This window comes from Pleurodeles waltl, chromosome 11 (assembly GCF_031143425.1).
Source record: "Pleurodeles waltl isolate 20211129_DDA chromosome 11, aPleWal1.hap1.20221129, whole genome shotgun sequence".
In the NCBI taxonomy this organism is placed as follows: domain Eukaryota; kingdom Metazoa; phylum Chordata; class Amphibia; order Caudata; family Salamandridae; genus Pleurodeles; species Pleurodeles waltl.
Window position 1 is genome coordinate 695,427,752 of NC_090450.1, and position 23,897 is coordinate 695,451,648.

Here is a 23,897-nt window from a genome sequence, read left to right on the forward strand (position 1 = left end):
AATTGAGTTATAAATTCATCCTCTGAATCACTTTTGGTAGCTGCTACCCTTTTGTTTTCCCCTAATGTCTGTACTGCATCTTCCTCAGAATTCTTTTTGGCTTTGGGTTGAAAACTTCCATCATCTTCCTGTGTAATTGCTGGGAATAACTTCACTGCATGTACTGTATCTGCTCACCACATTTCTGCTCCTCATCCCATCTAGATTCTAATAACATCTTTTCTGCTTTCCTCATTCTTTTGAATTTCTGAGCTTCTTTCTGTCTTGCAACTAAGTCCCAAATTGCAGGGGCTTCAAATTGCACAGGTCGAGGAAGGGGTTTTGACTCATACAACACCCTCCTCAGATTCTCTAATACTCTTGAATTAAAAGTTCCATAACAGGGAAAAGCCAAAGTACCTTCCTTCTCAGTTATTTTGAACCACTGATTTACCTAAAGGCATGCAGAAACCCCTCTTTCCTCTGGTAATTCAAATGCTGGCGTACCCTCAGGTGGAGTAGGCTCACCCTCTCTAACTGGAATAAAAACATCTCCTCTCTACGCACTCCTTAAAGCTTTGAAAAACTTAATTTTTACACAAATTTAATTCACAAACACAAATTCTACAAAATCAGGAAGGAAGTTTCGATTCTACAATCCTTTTCTGAGCTGTTCTTAACCTATAGCAGCGCAGTCTTGTCCACCAATCCCTATGGCTTTTCTCACCAACCGACCTATCACAGTCACTTCACTCGGCAGCTGCGTCTCACTTCAGAGCCTTTTCATACACCTCTCTTGCAAAACCTAAATGCAAATATTGCGAGCACAAAACCAAACATGTCTGGTCACTACGGGTAGGACTCAAAGGCTTTGAAAGCTTTACAGAACTTTCAACTGTGGCCTTTCGCACAAATAGCTACTCTTCCAGCTATGACCCGCAAATCTCATTCCAGTTGATATGGATTCCCCCTGTGCACTCAGGATTCACCTAATACCCACCAACAAATCTCACACTCATGGGAAATCTACTGGTATTGTCGACAGCGCTCAATATACCAACACCTCAGTGCAGACAATAAATTAACCAAGTTTCTCCATACACTTGTACAATACTCTGAAGTCTTAGGCCTTGCAGGACCAGTAAACAACAACCATGTGGACAATTTGTGGCACAAAATGCGACATTCACTTGGAGAATGCCAACTCCCTACTTTCTTAATTGGAGTATGCAAACTCCCTACTCACTTCGTACATCACACTTCATCGCAATTTAGCCAAAGCATTGCAAGTACAAACCCTACTTAAACTCATACTGTATAATTTGTAGCACAATGCTGAAATTTACATCAAGAACAACTCACAACGTGGGCAAATTCTGACTCCTTCTCACAAGACATAATTATAACTCTGCTACCAAAATCGTTGTAGCGCTCACAGAGGTCTTCTTCATGCCTCAGGTTCAGAAACTGTAAGCACTCTGGTGAGACACCATTACTATTCCCACCACTAGAAGTCGACTGGATCTTTAGATTTAGTAAAGAGTGTAGCAGTCAGATTCACCTAATCACAAATCAGTGACATAAAACCACAAACAATTCTAAACACCATGAACAGCTTGACACTAAAATAAACTCCAAACTGAATAAAGTTTTATAGTTTTATTACAATCCCAAAATCAATGTCACGTATATGGTGCGCAAAATTTAATTATAAACATACGTGAAAAGCATAGGCTGACCAAAACGTCTAAAGAGATTTAACCTACTAAACATCGGCACTATTAAACACCCCAAAAGAATAACCTAAATTAGCAGAACCACAAAATGCACATTAATATCAGATTTCAAAGCAGATGATGGTGACATAGGTAAATCAACAAAATCCAATTTTTAACATTCAATTTCAGGGCTGGGCTATCCTTATTTCTAAAACAAATTTAAACTTGTATGTGTGGGAATTGGCTAACACATGCAGGCAAAAGCAAAAAGGAAAGGACAAAATAATTTAGAAAAATCATCTAACTAGGGTTACTCTCCATAAAAATCTGCTGGTGTAATTATCTAAGCTGCAAATGAAACAAGAAACCACATTTCGTTATACGTCTCCTCATGGGACAGCAGACAGGGATACTTCATCAGATAGAGCGTTCGCCTTCTCCTGACATCAGAAGACAGCAGCATCAAGATGGTGCAGAACACGGGCTGCACATAGGACGTCAGCAGTTCACAATTAGTTGGGCATATTAGTCCTGAACAGCATAAATGAATGGGGCAAATAGGATTAGAAGGAACTCATAATACAAATATTAAATATGACAGCTATTACAAATTTTCTTACATGGTTGTCATTGAAACATGTTTTTTGTCTTCAATGTAATAGGACATTCAATATCACGTCAGCAACCTAGGGAAAGAATTCAGGTCAGAGGAAACAGAATAAACAAGTAATTTTCCTCTGCTGCTGCAAAATTAATCTTTCAGACCTAGTCAAGCTAAGAAAGCCTTAATACACATTAATACAATGAATACACTAATAAAATCTATTGTGCACCTTACAATTAAAATCAAGTAAGCAGAGCAAATTATTTAATTACAAACCTTATTCATGACATGTTAGAACAGTTTAAACATTCATTTATTTTTCTGCACACATATATCTCACATTAATTAAAATCCATTCAGATCAATATAAGCATGATTAATTCATGTTCATCTAATATTTTGCTTCTAATATTCATCTATAAATACTTTTTGCATTATTTCATGTCAATAGCCTACTCAAATATAAGTACACAGTATCTTCATGTTAAACTTGATGTCAAAAACAAATGACGGCCACATCGTCCACCATGATTCAAACGTGCACATTTTATATTTCCCTGTTAATTTCTTTGTTAGCCTTTTAAATGAGGGTTTGTAAATCACCATATGCTAACATCTATGCCACTAATGTATTAGTAAAATGTGATCTCTATTATTGGCTAGAATAGAAGTATAAAGCCATGCCAGAAAATACATAGGAACAAAGGTTGTGTGGTATTTAAAATATTTGCACTTTATCATTCTTTTTTAATGTATATGTTTCCTTTACTAGTTTGCTTTAAAAACAAGCATTTGCAATGCAATAGTCTCACATTTGTGAAAGTTAGAGCTATCGGTGTGGTAAATGACAATGTTTTTTACCCATATGTTTTGTTTTGGAGTGTAGTGGATGCATGTGGTGTGGAGTGGAATTATGTGGGTTGTACTGGAAATGGTAGTTAATGAATTGTGGGGTGTGGAAATGTGTGTTGTGGAGTGTATTTGTGTAGTAAAATTATGTGTCCAGGTGAATAGATAGTGGTGAGAGCTGCAGATAATAGAGATAAAGGAAGAATGAGAGGGATAGGCAGTTTGTGTAGGAAGTGGTTATTGAACTTGAGACAGAGAAGCAGAAATAGTGTGTGAGAAACATAGAAAGAAGGAAAGAGCAGGCAATAGATGCATCAACAGAGATGTTTTGTGTACACAGAAAACACCCTAAGAAGAGGAGAAGAGTGCGGTTTGAGGTATGGAGACTTTGAAAAGTCACGGAATAGAAACTGCTCTTGAAGGCCTGAAGTTAATCACATGAGAGAGGCAGGAATAGTGTGAGAGAGAGCGAGAGAAACTGGTGAGCGAGAGTATGAGAGATAGAGGGACAAGTGGAAGGGGATCTGGGGAGGTGGACTAGTGCACAGCTCAAGGAGGTGCAGGAAGGCACATGTCTGAATAGGTAGTGGGGGACAGGTAGAGTGAGGGAGGGATGAGAGGGGGCATTGGTAATGCGAGATGAGAGTGGGTAGTGGGAGTGTTGGAGAGAGAGATAAGATGAGAGGGGCAGTGGGTGTGTGGGGGAGAGATGATGGTATTGGTAGAAGTAAGTAAAACCAGTAAGTAAAAGATAACCCAAGTAACAAATTAAATAAAAAGCCATGTTACTAAAGTAACAAATACCCCGATGGCAGAAGAACCAAAAGGGATTGCAGAACGCAAATACTCTAATAAAAAAAAGGAAAGCAGTCTATTATTTTGCACAAAAGCACTAGGAACAAGTTTCTTAAGGAATTTATTCACCCTAATGTTTACGCCCATTCCCCTCACAGCCAAGATCGCTTGATGTTTCTACTTTGCAAATTAACAGCCGCCCCTTTCTACTTTGCAAAATAACAGCCGCCCCTTTGTCCTTGCTGGTGACTGCGATTAAATGAATATAACACAGTGTTAGTTATATGGGCGGGTTGATGAGAAGAACATCCTAAATTGGTGCATTAAACTAAAGCTAACAAGATAACAAGATAAGGGTTGAATAAAAGCAGTGTGCGCCTACCTGACTTCACTCACTCTTAACAGAAGTATTTCAGCATTTTTGAGATTGCCTTTTTAGTTATGGTATTCTGCATCTGTGGAAAAGAAAGATTGTGTCACAAAAACATACTAAGCACACACATGTAGAGCTTATTTTGCAACTTTGCAGTAAAAAAACAATGCATTTCTCACAAGACCTGAAGATGAATGCAGGTGAGTAATCTACTGATGCAATAAAAAATAACCATCTTTCGAATAGTTGATGAATATCATTTTTTCCCCTTTCAAGCAGAATGGCGCATTGCTACAAAGTTTACAGAGTAGTGAATTCAAGATCCTTTTTTGGTGTTTTTGTTTTATGCTGCAAAACCAAGTAGCTCTATGAAATAAAAACAGTACGTTGCCATACCAAGAAAATTCCGGACTTCCGTGGCGTTTCACGGAATTGGGGCACAGCGAATGGCGTCCACCCTCTTGGGGTCCACTCACAACCCCTCATGAGAGAAAATGTATCCGAAGAAATCAACTGAGTTTTGGTAAAATGCACATTTCTTCTTGTGAAGCGTGAGACCCGCGTGAGACAACTGCTGAAGCGTGGCCCTTAACCGACGATGATGGTCTTCCAATGTTTCAGAGAAAATCCGAATGTCATCACTAAGGTTCAGCACACCCTCAAGACCAAACAAGGACTCTCTGACAGCAATTTGAAAAACTACAGCGGACGACAACACCGAAAGCTAAGCCTTTTGAAACACCATAGCCCCACATGCATGGAGAAAGTAGTAATATTCTTGCTGTCAGGTGCTAACTCCAGCTGACGGTAGCCGGAATTCAAATCAAGTTTTGAGAACCATTGCGCACCGTTCAAATCTGTGATGATGTCATCCATCGTAGATGTGATGAGTCGTTCCTTTTTGATAGCATAATTCGGCAACCGCATATCCACACAGAGGCTAATGGCACCGGGATGTTTGGGTTTAGGTGTGATCACCAATGGCGATACCCAAGGGGTGGGCCCCGTAAACTTCTCGATCACCCCTTGGTCTTCTAGGGCTTGCAGTTCTTTCTCAAGCGCCGGTCCGAGATGAAACGGAACTCGGCTGTGCCGCAACGCCATGGGGATCACTGCGGGCTCAATATGCAGCTCGAACTGTTTCCCCTTGAGTTTGCTCAGTCCTAAAAACAACTGTGGGAAGTCATCAAGTATGGACTCTGCATGTGTGTCATGGATCTGGTGTCAAAGAACACAAGTTCCAGATCCTCAGATGTGTGGCATCTGAGAAGGGTACACCTGTTCCCCTTCGCAACATAAAACTTGGCTTTTGTCGAGCGACGTTGGCTGACCACTTCCACATCAATGGCACCTTGCAGTAGGAGCAGGTCACGCCCACCATAGGTGTAGATTTTCGTGTTGTAGGGCATTAGTTGTGGCCTCAGCAACAGCTGGTCCTATAGCACACTGTCCATCACATTGACTGGCACGCCAGTGTCAATCAACACAGTCGCTCTGATACCATTGATCTCAACATTGCACATAGGGGGTGGCCACCATCCAGTGAAGGAGATGACAAAAATGTCTTCCTCATCTTCCTCATCCTACCTCATACTTCCTGCCCTCTCCACACCAGCATCTGTGCTTTCCACAGGCATCAGTTGCCTCACTGTGGCAGTCTTTTCTAGTGCTGTCTTCAGCTTGAAACGTCCAATTCGACACAGCTTGGCTAAATGAATCACCTTCCAGCACTTATTGCAGCTTTCCCCTCTCGCTGGACAAACGCCAGGCATTTTGTGGTCATATCAGCAGCTACCGCTTTCTCTCTCTCCCCTTGCTTTTGGGCACACGGTGAACGCTGGGTGACTTGCCGTGTTTGCAGAACGACAACCTGTTCCTCTTTCACCTCCAGCTGTTTAGCGGCACTGGATGGCGCCAACGCCTGCCCTCTCACGGCGGCCATAGCATCTGCCCAGGTAGCTGAGAGTTTGTGCGAGCCGGCAAGGATCAGAATCTCGTCCAACGTAATGCCCGGCTGTCGCAGTATAAGTTTCCGTAATACATTTGAACGGCATCCCTGAATGACCTGCGCACGGATCTCTTCGGTCTGGTTTAGGCCTATGGAGGTACTTGCTAATTTCCACAACCGGGCGTAAAACATGTCCACTGACTCAGTGTCAGTTTTTTGCGCTTGGAGGAGCTTGAACCGTTCATAATCAGAATTCAACTGGGGGTCGAAGTACAGGTTCAGTGAGGCCACCGCAGTGTCAAAGTCATTGGCTGCACCCGTATTTGGGAGAGTGCATAAGGAACATAAGGGACCAGCGCACCGCACCATCCTTCTCTCTGGTGGCAAAGAAATAGTTGTTTAGGTGACCAAGCCACTGATGCCATCGCTTCGCCTCCATGGCAGGATCTGCCAGCTGGCTGAAGTGGGGCAGCGCTGCCACCGCTGAGTGGGCCCCCACATTGGGTGGTGGAGGCTGATGGTCACAGTTCTGCTGCCACAAGCTCATTACACTTGTCTAGCGCCACCCACTCCCTACACGCACAAAACTTGTTCTGTGACCTGGCAGGCCTGTGTCTCTGCCGCTGGTGTCCCCACCTGAGGCAAGAGCCTTATAGTCTTTTTTTTTTTTTGATGTCTCTTGTGACCTCTTTTTATATGTAGATATACATATATATCTTAACACCACTCTGCAGTGAATTGTCTCTCCCTTCCAACGGGCTGTGCCTTGGTATTTGTTTCAGACCTTACGCGGCAGGCGACCGCTCGCAGTCACCGCAGGCTCAGGAGCCAGAAGGCCGCGTCATCCCCAGCCTGGCTGGAACACGCAGGGAAGCCTCTGGGCGGGGTCCTTCCCCAGCTGACAGCGTCGAGGGAAGAGCCATGCCTCCGGACCGGCATGGACAGAGAGCACCACTGCTGCAATCAGAGGCAGACATCAGCGGGCGGGCCTCTTCACCGTCCCAGGGGCACTACCGAGCGCAGTAGCACCGCAGGAGGAGTGGGGAGATGGCCCCAATACGAGTGCATGCCCACGCCGATAGGACACCAGAATGCTCCACCAGGAGAGCAGAGCGCCGAGGTAAGCATCGTCGGGAATCAACTCGATGGAGCCAACACCTGAGGCATATGCCGTGGGGCACTGCAGTGGGGGCAGTTCAACCTCATCGCCAATGTGGCGGGTGGCTGGGCGATCGTTTGGCTGTTGCAAATAATACAGGACACAAGCAGAGTGGACTGGTACGTAGCTACTGCCAGGGTCAACAGCGCTGGTTCATTTTATATCCCTCGGTGGTGAGCCCAACCCCCTTGACCACCATTGGCAACATGTTATCGGAGAGCCCGGGTGGCTCTCTACACTCTAGAGGTGGGTGTGCAATGCCGCAGCTAAACAGAAAATGTGTGCTTGTGCGTGTCTCCGTCTCACTGTTTGTAGTTTGTATGATTGTCGGTGTGAGAGGGTGAGTAGGAAGTTATTTTCTGCCTTTTTGTGTGTGCATTTGATTGTGTGCACCTGTAAAATGTATGTGCTTTAGTGTGGATATAAAATATTGCGTGTCCAGAGAGTTTCAATGCAATTTTGTATTTGGATGGTGTACATTTGTGCATCTGAATGTTCGTGTTTACTTTGTACTTGTCTATGTTTGAGAGAGGATATGTGTGGAAGAATGTGGCATTCCCATTGTATGTGCTACATTAAAGACTATTCGTGAATGTATGTGTGTGCATGTCAGCACCAACAATAGAATACACAAGAAATACTCTTCGTGCTTCACACAAAACATTAAAGGGCCAAGTGTCTGCAAACATCTACTCCCGGCACCGTCCGAACTCTGGGGGTTGAACAGACGCGGAAAACTTTGAGAAGTAGTGTGTTCTGCACAAAATAAAGGGACATACGCCAAATCAAATATCTAGAACCCCCCAAAATATCTGCAGTGCAAGTGGAGGAGAAACGCACAAAGACGAGAATGTTCAGTATGACAGGGTTATACAGCACTTACTTCAGCTGCTCCCCAAGGCTGAGCTGCAAAAGAAAAAATAGTACGTGAATTTAAGGCAGATGGCCCAGAAGTGAAATCCTACAAGTAACAGGGGCAGTCGCCATGGGCGTGAGCAGCACACCAAAAGGAGGGCCAAATCTAAGCAATTGCCCCAGAAAAGCAAGTATTTCCAAAGGCCATGCAAAGAAAAGGATTGCAAGATTTGGGAGTGTTCTAAACCCACAGATGAGATACAGCATGCCTCACAGAGGCAGTGCATGCGCTGCCTAGGCGAGACCTAAAAACGATTTGATTGACTCTAAGAACCCAGTTTTAAAGTGAGTTACTTCACTGTGGCAAACGTTTACACTGTGATTGATCCCCACATGATCCCATGTTTTTGCTTTGAAATGTTTACAGCTCAGGGGTTATTTGGGCATACCCCTATATGTTTTGACACAGATAGTGCCACTCTGCAGCACTTTTGACTCTCTGTCCTCCAGCAGTCCCTCAGCATCACTCTATCCTATGGACAAAAATCTCCTACACGACTTGCTTAGGTCTTTGATGGAAAATAGCTGAGGAAGACAAGTGTAAATAGGGTTATTGATCTTGTTAAGGCCTGAAACGTTTCACAGCTGGACTCCCTGCACTCTCTGTCCTCCAGCAGTCCATGAGCATCACCCTATCCTATGGACAAAAATCCCCTACATAACTTGCTCAGGTCTTTGATAAAAAATAGCTGAAGAAGACAAGTGTAAATAGGGTTTTTTATCTGGTTAAGGCCTGAAAAGTGTCACAGCTGGACTCCCTGCATGTTTCAACTCTGGTATAATCAGGCACATCCACAAACCAGGCACCAGGGGCAAATGCACCTGCAATCCCAATAGGCTCATTGCCAGCCTGCTCACCCTTACCCACAGCATAGGCGTGGGAGGAACGGGCGGAAATATAGCTTTTGAGGCTTGGTAGTATGCACATTTTGCCTTTTTAATAAATGTTTATACCGTGCAGAAAATACAAGGCAATCAAAACGTGTACACCAAGTTATAATCCCAGGAAGGGGGGAAAGGGTGGCGATAGTTCCCGTCTTGAAAAGCACAGAATTAACGTTTCATTTCTGTCTATTCTTCTTTTACAGAGTTCTGAAGCGTGGGATCTCGGCCAGAGCCCTAAAAAATAAAATATGCATAGTACGGTGAGAATGTCAAGATCCTATCTCTCAAAGTTTTCTTCATCACCAGATCAACAGAGGTGTGTGAGTCTTATATACTCTGTCAGTGGTTCCCAACCTGTGGTCTGGGGAATCCTGGGGATCTCGGAAGCCTCCTCAGGGGGTCCGTGACTGCTTAGAAAATTAACTAATATTAACAGATTTATAAAGTGTATATAAATAAAGTGGCTAAATGTACAGTTATAAATTTTAAGACGTATTGTAAATGTCAAGGAATTTGAAATTGGAGGCTAAAAATGTAACTAGTCCATCAGATTGATATGTGGAAGCAGTGCAGGTGCATCAAACAGAATACAGTATGGATGATTTGTAGCTTAAATTTAATTTAGAAAAGGTCTAACCTTTCTATTTCAATTAAGATTTTGATTTTGATTTTATTTGTTTGTAAATTAAATAAAAAGTGTTATCAATTGTGGATGTGTTTGATGGAATGCTGGTTTCTGTATTTTTTGTGTATTGTTTTGTGGTTCATATCATCAACAATGTTTAGGCCTGGTTCCCCAGCTTCCAGTAATGATTCAGTGGGGGGTCCCTGGATTCCAATAATGAGTCAGTGGGGGGTCCCTGGGTTGCAGGAATGATAAAGTTGGGGGTCCACAAAAGTCAAAAGGTTGGGAACCACTGCTCAATTTGCCTCTTTTCTTCTAGGGACATCAATATAAAGACGGGGGAGGGGGCCCAACTCATATTTTGTGTATTCAGGTAAGTTAAACATTGAAGATATTGTGAAGAAAATAATAATAAAAAGAAAAGAGAAATAAAAAGGAAAGGGAAAAGAAAATAAGTACTTTTTTCAGCTTTGCCACTAAAGTTAAAGAGGGGCTTCCTCAGAATACTTCCTTTGTGGCGACCGACTTTCCTATTGTCAGTCTCTCTAGGGTTTCCCCGTTATATTTTTGGGCTTTTGGCACCACCTCACTTCCTGTCTCTCCTGCACCGGTCCAATCGACTGGCCGTTCAGGGCTGTCCGCCCCGCCCCTCCTTCCCTGTTGGGATAAGTCCCTCGTTAGTTTTGATACATTAATAGTTTCTGCCCTCCCTTCTTGTTTTAATAGTCCTTCTATTATTTCTAGGTCTTGCCAGCCACAACAACAAGGAGGAGGTTGCGCTCCCCAAGCAGGTAAGGAGACAGGTTGGAAGGGGGTTCCATCACAATGGGACTTCTGCCTTGGGCCCAGTTGGAACAGCAACCCACAAGAGGTTCAGCTCTTCATAGCATGTTTGCTCTGCTGTGAAACACCAAATGGAGTAAAATGTACTGGCTCAAAGAGGGCAATATTTATCCTGTTTGGTGACGGAGGTGGGAAGCTAAATCTAATTGAAAAGTGCTGTTTTTTTCAAATGTCACTATTTTGGCCACTTTTCTCAGGTTGGCCTTCGCTTCTTGAAAGTGTGATTGTCACAGAACAATAGATCCACCCTTTTTGCTATGAGGCAATAGTCCAGGTAGTGCTTCTAGAGGCCTTAATTTTATACACTTTATTGCATCCAGATCATGTTTTTGACCACATTGATTCTATATCATTTGACCTTTCATTAAAACTGAACCTACTATCCCGAAAGAAACCAATAATTCCTCCACCATTCCAAGACTCATTTTGTGTTACGGTTCCAGCCTTATAGGTTCCAACTTTTCAGATCCAGATAATGACAAACATATCACAGTATGTTGGTGGATCTCAAAGTTGTGATTTTCTAAACTAACAGCCTATGGCTAACTCAGGACTTAACCCCTCCACAATCTATTGGATAAATCATAAATGCATTTTTACTTTGTTTTAGGGCATTCTATTTATGGGAAATTTACAGGTATCCATTATTGTGTTAACATTTAGAATCATATATGAATATTTATAGGCCTATAGATGATGATGATGTACCTAATATCCCTAATTATTATTAATAAATATGAGTGTAACAAAAAAACAAAAAATTACATATATCCGTGGTATCAAAAAGGTGGCAGTCATGTTATACGCAGCAAATGTCTGAAAATCGGGAGCACTAAAACCATAAAGGCCAAGTGGCCTCAATCCATAAAGATAAACTCAACATGTAACAGACAAATGAACACTCCCATACTAATCACTTGTACATCATTTGTTTTAACAGTGCAGCAAGATAGTGGCTACCACAGTCATTACTAATGCTCAGCAAAGTGGCTGTATGCACCTATATAACTCAGTATTGAATACTTTTATACATTATCCATGTTTCGCAAGTAACACTTGAGTATAAAGTTTCTTTTTTCAGCAAAAACAAATTCACACGTCAAATTGTGGATACCAGATCAGGATACACGTGTTCTCACAGTCTCAACATGTTCTCAAAAAAACGCCACTAATAAAAACAAAAAAGCAAACACATGAGTGGACAATTACTCCAGTATTGAGAACTTTCACAGATTAACATGCTTGATTCCTTCTCCGTCGTTGAGATGGGAGTTCCCGGTGTTACACAAATGCAATGCTCTAATATACATTACAGGCAATAGACCTTTAGCTTAGTAACATATCAGTCATTTTGTAAAAAGGACAAACTCTAGAATCCATCAATCAGGCTACACCACCCCCTAGAATCCTCCTGTGAGGAGCTGCATTCCCTCAGATTTTCCACAGCACTCCGTGCTAAGGAGTCTCCTCTGAGCTCTGCTCAGTTTTTTCTCAGAAATAGTTATTCTAAGGTTTTTGGATTAAACTTTTGATTTTCTTCACAGAAGCTGAATTCTCTTCAAGTTGGTGTTTCAAACTGACATCCACCATGTCAGAGACGCCTAAAAGGGGGCTTTTCAGATCTTGTGCTACCTGCATGAAGAAGAGGCTTCATACTGATGACCCACATGAGGACTGCATATACTGTGTCTACCCAAACCATAAGACCAGAGACTGCAAGGTATGTCTCAAATTTTCTACAAAGGTATTAAAAAATCAGGAGGGGTGTCTCCTCCTCTGGCTGCAGAAGTTAAAATCTAGAGTGTCTCTGTCTCTGATGATGAGAGTGCCTCCTCTTCTGTTTCAGTCACCAAAACACCAGTGAAGAGACATAGGGGGTCATTCCGACCCTGGCGGTAAAAACCGCCAGGGCCGTGACCGACGGAAAGCACCGCCAACAGGCTGGCGGTGCTTTCCTGCCCATACTGACTGCGGCGGTAAAGCCGCGGTCAGAAAAGGGGATCTGGCGGTTTCCCGCCGGATTACCCCTGGCTGGGCTGAATCTCCATGGCGGCGCTGCTTGCAGCGCCACCATGGAGATTCTGACACCCTTCCCGCCATCCTGTTTCTGGCGGTTTTTACCGCCAGGAACAGGATGGCGGGAACGGGTGCCGTGGGGCCCCTGGGGGCCCCTGCACTGCCCATGCCACTGGCATGGGCAGTGCAGGGGCCCCTAACAGGGCCCCAGCATGATTTTCACTGTCTGCTTAGCAGACAGTGAAAATCGCGACGGGTGCAACTGCACCCGTCGCACCCCTGCAACACCGCCGGCTCCATTCGGAGCCGGCTCCTGTGTTGCAGGGCCTTTCCCGCTGGGCCGGCGGGCGCTCCCTTGGCGGGCGCCCGCCTGCCCAGCGGGAAAGTCGAAATGGCCCCCGCGGTCTTCTGACAGCGGAGCGGTCTTTTGACGGGGGAAGTTTGGCGGGCGGCAACCGCCGCCCGCCAAACATGGAATGACCCCCATAGTGAGAGAGATGTCACTGAGGAACCTCCAAAAAGGCACTAAAAAGTCATCTGAGGGCTCCGCAAAACTTTGTAGTCCTTCAAAAAAACATTAATTGCAGTTGCACAAAACAAAAAAAGTCAGATTCCTTATCAAAATCAAAAACGTAATATCATTCTAAGCTCCCAACACTGCCTCTGCAGGTTAAGCACACTTAAAAAAAAACAGCCTCTGCACTGTCGATGGCAGCATCATCGACAATATCCCTGTTGAAGGCTCAGGCGTCAACTATTACATCCACCATCGTCAATATCTCTGTGTCGATGGCAGTGTCAACAGAGTCCTCGTCGACGTTTTTTTCATCTTCGCCGGCGGTGCACCCTATTTCATCTCCATTCATACAGTCACCAACGACACTGCACACCTTGTCGACAATTCTCCCATCGTCGACACTTTCGTCGACAGGTGCACCGACGATGTTACTGCCATCAACGACACCTCCATCAAAGACGCTACCATCGACCACACCTCAGTTGATGAAGAACTTGTCAACGCCACCACCATTGACGACCATGGAAACACCGGCAAGAAGGCAGAGACCATCAACACAGCCTCTTTTCTCATCAACGGAACAGATAGGACTTAAAACATTTTTAAAAGCACGTTTGACCCCCATCTCTCACATCTAGCAAAGTTACTAGGCTCTACCATCCCACCTTTTGGATGAGGTTGATTCGGAAGAAGATGGGCTATATGGTGTTGCTAGAAGACCTTCACAGCTGCATGTCAAGTGTCAGGAAGATTCAGATGATGACTCATATTATGACCAACAGTATTATGACCAACCACCTCAACAACAGCAGGAGATGGTATGTCTTCCTTTCGGCATTGTGTTGGAACTGCACGCAATGTTGACGAATTACAGGGAATGTTTCCCGACAGTATCTAAGTCTGTACAACAGCCACTGATTTCCACAATCCCAGCAACCCCTCAACCACAGATGTTTCCTCTGAAGCAACCACAAGATTCCCCTCAGGCTGTACCTACACAGAACCAGACTTCCTCGGAGGAAGAAGGGAAAGAGGGTGAGATCTGCACCCATCAAGATGAATAGGATGAATATATCATACCAGCACCTGCTTCTCCCTCACGTAGAATCTCCTCCTGAGGATATAAGAGGTTTTCACAGCCTACTGGAAAGGCCAGCCACACGCTTCGACTTACCAATGCCAGCATCGCAGCAGGATTGTTTCCTGCACAGTTTCAAAGAGTCCTACAGGAAAACTGTCAGAGCTATTCCTGTCATTGACCATGTTTGGAGTCGAGGATTGAAAATTATGCATAACCCTGCAACAGTACCTGTGGTATTGACTAAACTTGATAAAATGTACAGGGCCCCAGATGACGCTTCTGTCTGCCTCACGGGTCACCCAAAGCCAGACTCGGTTATCTCGCAGGCGGCGCAGCAACACTCTAGGATCCCTTCCACACGTTTAACCACACCGTCAGATAAAGAAGGAAGGTGCCTTGATAACATTTGCAGGGCTTTTCCTCAATGTCGGCCATTGCGGTACGAGCTGCAAATTCCCTGGCGCTCCTTGGGAGATATGATAGGCAGCTATGGTCGATATTGCTTAGTATATAGAAGAGCTTCCAGAGAACATTAGGGAAGAAGCCTGGAAAGTACTGTTACAAGGACAATGTTCTTCTGCCAAAATTATTGACTGTGCGCTCAACATCGCCGCCATGGGTTTTAGACAATTAGTTGGGGCAGCAGTATTAAGATATCAAGGGTGGCTAAGGCCCACTAATTACCATCCCGAGGTTCAGTCAAACATTTTGGATCTTTCCTATGATGGAGATCCACTGTTCGGAAAGCACGTTGATGATGCGCATCAAGCTATAAAATCAGACACAGACACCGCTGGATCGCTGGGCACTCTTCAATATAGAAAAATACCTTTTCATGGGACCAGAAGAAGAGGCCTGCCTTCATTTCGTGGAGGACACCAACAGCATAGGTATCCAACATACCGCTCCAGTATTCACAGTGCCAGGCCTCAATATCAGCAAAGGCAACCACCTTCGGAGGCACAAAGTAGACCTCCTCAAAGCGGAAGGCTCGGAAGGCAAGGAAAGAAAGCCTCTCATAGGCTATGACTGCGTTCAAGCACTGGCTACCTCTCATTCTTCCCCATCAAGACTTCAAAGAACAGTGAAAGACCACCTTCATTGTTGGCGTCAAATAACCAAAGACCAATGGGTCCTAGACATAATTCAATTTGGCCACCTTCTATAGTTATACAAAAACCCCCATTGACACCTCCTTCTCTAGTGCACCAAAAGCACCTGCATTTGCTCAACTTAGAAGCGGAGATCATGTTACGGAAAGGAGAATAGAAGTCGTACCCTATTCTCAAAGGGGGAAAGGCTTTTACTTCTGCTTCTTCTTGATTTGAAAAAAGTCTTGACTATGGATACCGATCCTGGACTTAAGAGAGCTCAACAAGTACCTGAAGAAGCAAACATTCTGCATGGTCACATTACAAGACATCTTGCAACTTCTCAACTATCAGACTTCATGGCCACTCGTGACCTCCAAGACGCTTACTTTCATATACCCATTCACCCAACTCACAGAAGGTTCCTGAGATTCACAGTAGCCGGCAGGCATTTTCAATTCAAGGTCTTTCCCTTTGGGCTCAAGTCCGCACCCCGGATCTTTACCAAATGCCTAGCTCCAGTTGCAGCTTACCTCTGGTGAAAACGGCACCAAGTTTTCCCCTACTCAGAAGACTGATTAGTAAAAGCTCCCAGCACACGTGTCCATCAGAGCTACCTTATGTCTTTTCGAGGACTTGGGCCTCACTCTCAATCAAGAGAAATTGGTGCTCCAGCCATTGAGAAGCATAACCTTTCTGTGGGCTATATTAGATATGTAACAAGCCAAAGCATACCCAACGCTAGACAGACAAGAGAAGCTAATCACCCTAGCAAAGCGAATACAAAGAAAAAAGTGTCTTTCATTTGGACGTTACAAATCTTTGATAGTAATGATGTCATCTTGTATCAATCTGATTCCCTATAGTCGCCTTCATATGTGCCCACTAGAGGAGCTACACAAACAATGGAAAGAGGCGCAATGGTCCTTCGCAGATATAATCCAGGTAACTCCACTCAAGATAACCTCTCTCAATTGGTGGACGATCCATGCAAATGTCTTGGGAAGCCTACCTTTCTTAGCTCAAATTCCCCCGTTAACCATATCAATGGATGCGTCGCTGGATGGATGGGGTGCCTACTTACAGGATCTTTAAGTAAGTGGTAAATGGCCTCCCTCATACTGCACTCTTTACATTAACCTCCTTGAGCTGAGAGCAGTGTGTTTGGCGTTACAAGCCTTCCTTACAAGAATTTGCAGATCAGCAGTGCTTGTCAGAACAGACAACACAACGACAATGCATTACATCAACAAACAGGGAGGAACTCGCTCACATCTATTGTCCCAGGAAGCACAAATCTTTTGGAGTTGTTGCCTTCAACATTTGGTACACATAAAGGCAGAGCACTTTCCATGACATCAAAATGCCATTACAGATTCTTTAAGCAGGCAGACGACATTTCCTCATGAATGGGAATTAGATCAGAAGACACTGGATGAAATAGTCTTCCAGTGGGCCAAACCAAACCTGGATCTCTTTGCGACCTCCCAGAACGGCAAATGCCTGTTTTAAGCAAGTTGGCATCACCCACATGAGTTGTGGGGGATGCCTTTTCGATTGCATGGTCAGGAATCTATGCTTATGCCTTTCCTCCAATTCCTCTCCTCCCAAGAGTGATCAGCAAGATCAAATCAGAACCCTGTCAGGTCATATTAATAGCTCCTCAGTGGCCATGTCAGCACTGGTACACGGAGCTACTCCTGCTATCTCTATGTCCAAACTTCAAAATGAAGCCGATTCCATCTTTGCTGATGATGAACCAGGGCCAAGTGAGACATCCGGATCCCAAATCTCTAAGCTTATCGGCATGGCTCCTGAGTTCCGGGAATTCAGAGACTTAAACATCCATAAGGATTGCGAGGAAATCCTTGCCAAGGCCCGAGAAGGCAGCACAAATAAGACATAGGTGGTCATTACAACCCTGGCGGACGGTGTTAAAGCTGCGGTAATACCGCAAACAGGCCGGCGGACAAAAAAAGGGAATTACGACCCTGGCGGAAACCGCCAACTAAGACAGCCACTTTAACACACCGGCCGCCACGGCGGTACAGACAAACAGCGCGGCGGTCACCACCAACAGACAGGCGGAAGACAATGTACCGCCCACACTATCACAACACACCAATCCGCCACCTTTTCCAGGGCGGATTCACCGTGGATAAAAACACGGCGGAAACAGCTTTTGCTGTGGGAAAACGCTCACCTCAACACATCCCACGAGGAACGAGGACACCATGGATCCGGAACTACAAATACTCCCTGCCCTTGCATTCCTGCTCATCTACGACCAACAACGACGTAGGCGCAGAACATACCGGTGAGTACAGCACCTACGACACGGGGGAGGGGAGAGCCAAAAGTTACGGGGACACCCACCAAACACCCCCACCCTCGCATATTACAACATACACACCAATGCATTCACAAAAATCACAGTAACAACCCACAATCCCCCCGGAAGAATGCAAAGACAAAGCGAATAGCGGTCAAACTTTGTATTGTGCCAATATACTACTCATTAAAAAATATACGGATATATATATCACGAAATCTGTCAAAAATAAATGTACAATACAAGAAGTAGTGCAGAGATGTACACAACAATGCCCGTGCACCAACAGTCCAAAAATGCATGGGTGACGCCTACAATAGATACCTGACCAAAATCCGAGATAACACTGCCGGGGCATCAGATAGAAACACTACAGGCACCTCAGAGGGAAGGGGGGGCACCTCAGCCACATGAATGCGAAGCCAGATCCACGACGGGGCTCCATGCCCACTGTTACATCCTGGGGAGTGCTAAGCCTCAGTCTCTCAAGTCTCTACAGTGGGTGGCTTGCCCACTGTGCCATCCTGGGGAGTGCAAAGACACATCTTCGCAAGTAGATGCAGTTTTCTACTGGTACTGGGTGGGACTGGTGCCCAGACTGGATGAGTCTCCCCGTGAAAGTACATGTCCTGTCACAGTCCCAGCTGCACATGGGAGAACGATGCCTGATGTGCCAAACTATTCATACCCACACGGTCTTTGCCCTGTTCAGCAGTGCTTTGCCATGGCAGTCTTTGCCCTGTTCAGCGGTCTTCACCATGGCGGTCTTTGCCCTGTTCTGCGGTCTTCACCATGGCGGTCTTGGCCTTGTACAGCGGTGCTTTGCCATGGCAGTCTTTGCCCTGTTCAGCGGTCTTCACCATGGCTGTCTTTGCCCTGTTCAGCGGTCTTCACCATGGCGGTCTTGGCCTTGTACAGCGGTGCTTTGCCATGGCAGTCTTTGCCCTGTTCAGCGGTCTTCACCATGGCGGTCTTGGCCTTGTTCAGCTGTGCTTTGCCATGGCTGGCTATGGACTGTTCAGCGGTGCTTTGCCATGGCGGTCTTTGCCCTGTTCAGCGGTCTTCACCATGGCGGTCTTGGCCTTGTTCAGCAGTGCTTTGCCATGGCTGGCTATGGACTGTTCAGCGGTGCTTTGCCATGGCGGTCTTTGCCCTGTTCAGCGGTCTTCACCATGGCGGTCTTGGCCTTGTTCAGCGGTGCTTTGCCATGGCTGGCTATGGACTGTTCCGCGGTGCTTTGCCATGGCGGTCTTTGCCCTGTTCAGCGTTCTTCACCATGGCGCTCTTTGCCCTGTTCAGCGGTCTTCACCATGGCGGTCTTGGCCTTGTACAGCGGTGCTTTGCCATGGCAGTCTTTGCCCTGTTCAGCGGTCTTCACCATGGCGGTCTTGGCCTTGTTCAGCGGTGCTTTGCCATGGCTGGCTATGGACAGTTCAGCGGTGCTTTGCCATGGCGGTCTTTGCCCTGTTCAGCGGTCTTCACCATGGCGGTCTTGGCCTTGTTCAGCGGTGCTTTGCCATGGCTGGCTATGGACTGTTCAGGGGTGCTTTGCCATGGCGGTCTTTGCCCTGCTCAGCGGTCTTCACCATGGCGGTCTTGGCCTTGTTCAGCGGTGCTTTGCCATGGCTGGCTATGGACTGTTCAGCGGTACTTTGCCATGGCGGTCTTTGCCCTGTTCAGCGGTCTTCACCATGGCGGTCTTGGCCTTGTTCAGCGGTGCTTTGCCATGGCTGGCTATGGACTGTTCAGCGGTGCTTTGCCATGGCGGTCTTTGCCCTGTTCAGCGGTCTTCACCATGGCGCTCTTTGCCCTGTTCAGCGGTCTTCACCATGGCGGTCTTGGCCTTGTACAGCGGTGCTTTGCCATGGCAGTCTTTGCCCTGTTCAGCGGTCTTCACCATGGCGGTCTTGGCCTTGTTCAGCGGTGCTTTGCCATGGCTGGCTATGGACTGTTCAGCGGTGCTTTGCCATGGCGGTCTTTGCCCTGTTCAGCGGTCTTCACCATGGCGGTCTTGGCCTTGTTCAGCGGTGCTTTGCCATGGCTGGCTATGGACTGTTCAGCGGTGCTTTGCCATGGCGGTCTTTGCCCTGTTCAGCGGTCTTCACCATGGCGCTCTTTGCCCTGTTCAGCGGTCTTCACCATGGCGGTCTTGGCCTTGTACAGCGGTGCTTTGCCATGGCGGTTCTGATACTGGACATTGGTGTGTGGCATGACGATCTCCACACTGGACGTTGGTGTGTGGCATGACGAACCCCACACTGGACGTTGGTGTGTGGCATGACGAACTCCACACTGGACATTGGTGTGTGGCATGACGATCTCCACACTGGACATTGGTGTGTGGCATGACGAACTCCACACTGGACATTGGTGTGTGGCATGACGAACTCCACACTAGACGTTGGTGTGTGGCATGACGAACTCCAAACTGGACGTTGGTGTGTGGCTTGACGTTCCATCATTGCCCAGCGGGGCTGTGGGATTCTGGACCCTCATGGGCTGTGACTCCGCCGGTGGCGGTGGTCTCCTGACCAGTTACGATACTTGGGCCCTCCTGAGCTATGACTCTGGCGGTGGTCTCCTGACCAGTTACGATACTTGAGCCCTCCTGGGCTGTGACTCTGGCGGTGGTCTCCTGACCAGTTACGATACTTGAGCCCTCCTGGGCTGTGATTCCAGCGGTGGCGGTGGTCTCCTGACCAGTTACGATACTTGAGCCCTCCTGGGCTGTGACTCTGGCGGTGGTCTCCTGACCAGTTACGATACTTTAGCCCTCCTGGGCTGTGACTCCGGCGGTGGCCTCCTGACCAGTTACGATACTTGAGCCCTCCTGGGCTGTGACTCTGGCGGTGGTCTCCTGACCAGTTACGATACTTGAGCCCTCCTGGGCTGTGACTCCGCCGGTGGCGGTGGTCTCCTGACCAGTAACGATACTTGGGCCCTCCTGGGCTATGACTCTGGCGGTGGTCTCCTGACCAGTAACGATACTTGGGCCCTCCTGGGCTGTGACTCCGGCGGTGGTCTCCTGACCAGTTACGATACTTGAGCCCTCCTGGGCTGTGACTCTGGCGGTGGTCTCCTGACCAGTTACGATACTTGAGCCCTCCTGGGCTGTGACTCCGGCGGTGGCGGTGGTCTCCTGACCAGTAACGATACTTGGGCCCTCCTGGGCTATGACTCTGGCGGTGGTCTCCTGACCAGTAACGATACTTGGGCCCTCCTGGGCTATGACTCTGGCGGTGGTCTCCTGACCAGTTACGATACTTGAGCCCTCCTGGGCTGTGACTCCGCCGGTGGCGGTGTTCTCCTGACCAGTAACGATACTTGGGCCCTCCTGGGCTATGACTCTGGCAGTGGTCTCCTGACCAGTAACAATACTTGGGCCCTCCTGGGCTATGACTCTGGCGGTAGTCTCCTGACCAGTTACGATATTTGAGCCCTCCTGGGCTGTGACTCCGCCGGTGGCGGTGGTCTCCTGACCAGTAACGATACTTGGGCCCTCCTGGGCTATGACTCTAGCGGTGGTCTCCTGACTGGTAACGATACTTGGGCCCTCCTGGGCTATGACTCTGGCGGTGGTCTCTGGACCAGTGATGACTGTGCTGGCGGTTGTGTCTGGACCGCCGGTAATGATGGCGCACTTCTCCGCCGTGACACTCACAACAGGTTGGGGAGACTTCCTCAGGACCTTCCCCACCTTCTTTTGAGTTACAGATGACTCACCAATCGCCTTGGATCCCATATCACTGTTTGTCCCACCAGGAGTCTTGACACGGTCCCGTCGTCCACTCTCCAATTTCGGAGCCTTTACAGGGGGTGGGCTGACAGTGCCTTGGCTCCGGGTCCTACTGCCTGCCCTGGTGGACGGGGCACTCCAAAAACCTGGTACACGCACCACTGGTACTGGAGGCTTTTTGGCTGAGGCGCTACGACGGGACTGATGAATTGTAGGGGGGGTGGGGGCAAAAAGGTCAATTTGACATAGGGACAGTTTCTGACGTACACTGGGATGGGTAGCTGGAGGGGCTCTGGGAGTGGAGGAAGAGGAGGTGGTTGTAGGAGGTGTCACTTTAGCTGTTTTGGGTGCAGGTGCAGGTACTGGAGGCTGTCGTGAGGTGGATGGATGTTGGGTGAGTGATTGCCGGCGTTTGTGTACTTTGGGAGGGGGCGTCACAGACACACTGGGAGAGGACACAGGGGACGTGTATATGGCAGTGGAGGTGGTGAGTGCAGGTGAGCGGCTTGTGGTGCTGCGTGTCCTGGTGCGAGTCCTAGTGCCTGTAGATGTGGTGCATGCAGGTGTGTGTGTAGACAACACTGGGAGGGAGGAGGGAGACGAGGAGGAGGGGGACACAGTGGAGACAGTGGATGTTGCTGTGTCTGTATGGGTCTGATGCTTGTGTGAGTGCCTGTGGTGTGTGTGGTGCCTATGTTTGCTTGAGCTACTTGTGTGTGTTGACTTGTGTGCATGCTGGTCTGTAGGTGTGCTTGGGATGGGCTGGGGTACAGGGGATTGGGTCTGGGTGGAGGAAGTTGGAGGGGGGAGGCTGGACACAGGGACAATGGCTGCCATCAGTGCTGAGGCCAGAGATTGCAGGGTTCGCTGAAGGACAGCCTGACCAGAATGAATGCCTTCCAGGAATGCATTACCGTGTTTCAACTCTCGTTCTACACCCTGGATGGCATTCACAATGGTAGACTGCCCAACAGTGAGTGACCTGAGGAGGTCAATGGCCTCCTCACTGAGGGAAGCAGGGGTGACTGGGGCAGGGCCTGAGGTGCCTGGGGCGAAGGTGATGCCCACCCTCCTGTGTGAGCGGGCACGGGGCGAACGCTGAGGGGCTGCTGGGAGGGCGGTGCTGGTAGGGGAGGTGGCGGCTGTACCTGTAGAAGTGGGGCGCACAGATGGTGCCGCCACCACAGGGGAGCTCACATCGGCGGACGAGTCCGTGTCGCTGTTTGGTGATCCTGTGGCCGACGTGAAGCTCCCCTCGCCCTCCGTCCCACTGGTGAATTCAGACTCTGTGGTGTGGCCCTCCATGGCCATGTGGGATGCAGCTCCCTCGTGCTCCGGTGCCACTGTACCTCCGCCTGTTGATGCTGATGTACAGAAGGACAGGTAGAGCAGAAAAAGGGTGGAGACAGAAGAAAGAGTTTTAGTGCATGGCATACCGCTACCGTTGGCGGACAAGACAAACGCAGCAGCCCCCTGCATTACACCGTGCTCCTGCCCTCTGCACATGCAATTTCTGGGATATGGCCTACATGGCAATGGTAGAAATCTGCCCACATGGATGGCAAAGGGGCAACTATACATCAATTTGCCTTTTTTTTTGCTGGGGTAGAGTGCCACATGGCCTACATAACGGAGGGGCCTTGCCTACCTAACTCGCCCTGGCCTGGGAACACCCACAGCCCACCACCCCCACCCAGACAGCTCCACTGCACGCAAAGTCCATAGGATGAGGTTGTACTCACCCCCTTGTGTCTGCTGTGATGTCCTTAAAAGCCCATCCAACTCCAGGTACGCCACCGCCAGGATCCGGAACATCAGGGGGGGTCATGGTGCGACGGGCACCCCTCCCACGTTGGGAGGCCATCCCCAGCTGAGCCTCCGCCGTCTTCTTGTTGCAGCGGCGAATGTCCTCCCATCTCTTCCGGCAGTGGGTGCCCCGTCTCTGGTGGGCCGCCAGGGTCCGGACTTCCTTGGTGATGGCACGCCAAATGTCCCTCTTCTGGTGGGCGCTGACCTACATGACATGCACAAGGAAAGAGGAACAGTCATTACCTACAGCACCGTCGTTGTAATTGGCCCCCTCCCAACTCTATCCCTGTAGCCCATTCATCCCCATGCATGACTATTCTATGTACTCTGCCCCCTTCCCTCATCCACCCAGCCCTGTCCACCCAGGCCTAGCCCATACAACGTAGTCCCTGTTTACTAACCTGTTGGTCTGGAGGACCGTAGAGTAGCGTATACTGGGGGAGGACCCCATCCACAAGTTTCTCCAACTCCTGTGCAGTGAAGGCAGGGGACCTTTCCCCAGACGCAGCAGCCATCGTCGCTTCCCTTGGACCACTACCTGCCCTGAAAAAATTGTTTTGGGTCCATTCGCAAAGGGGAAGGGGTCCCATGGGGACCCCTTCCAATTTGCGAGTGGGTTACC

At 47.8% G+C, this 23,897-nt stretch overlaps 1 long non-coding RNA gene across 1 annotated transcript in view; it reads right to left on the minus strand.

The window, feature by feature from the left end:
• Window positions 1-1,653: 1,653 nt before the first annotated feature.
• Window positions 1,654-23,897, minus strand: part of LOC138265991 (uncharacterized) — a 94,730-nt gene continuing 72,486 nt past the window's right edge. The window contains exons 2-3 of the long non-coding RNA XR_011199447.1: window positions 4,328-4,400; window positions 1,654-2,228 (exon numbers count right to left, since the gene is read on the minus strand). This is a non-coding gene — a long non-coding RNA (uncharacterized lncRNA). The remainder of the gene's footprint in view (window positions 2,229-4,327; window positions 4,401-23,897) is intronic.